Source organism: Theobroma umbraticum, unplaced genomic scaffold (genome assembly GCF_002168275.2).
Source record: "Theobroma umbraticum cultivar Fairchild unplaced genomic scaffold, ASM216827v3 scaffold_106.0, whole genome shotgun sequence".
Classification (NCBI taxonomy): Eukaryota; Viridiplantae; Streptophyta; class Magnoliopsida; order Malvales; family Malvaceae; genus Theobroma; species Theobroma umbraticum.
In genome coordinates this window covers 2,507,452-2,507,700 of record NW_018397276.1, presented here as the reverse complement: position 1 = coordinate 2,507,700, position 249 = coordinate 2,507,452, and positions in this window count along the sequence as shown.

Genomic DNA, 249 nt, shown 5'->3' with positions numbered 1-249 from the left:
TAACTAACTTAAAATAATTAAATAAAACAAACTATTGTCTATGCATTATTACAAAAACTAAGTCAATTTTCTATCAAAATTAAGACCAAATAACTCTATATTTATGGAGTTATAACACTCCCAAACTTAATATTCGCTAGTCCTCAAGCAAAACATAGAAATGAAATGAACTTAAGAAAAACAATTTAAATGGTGAAAACATAATAAACAAAAGCAACTACGAGAGATAAAGTGCACCAACTCAATGAT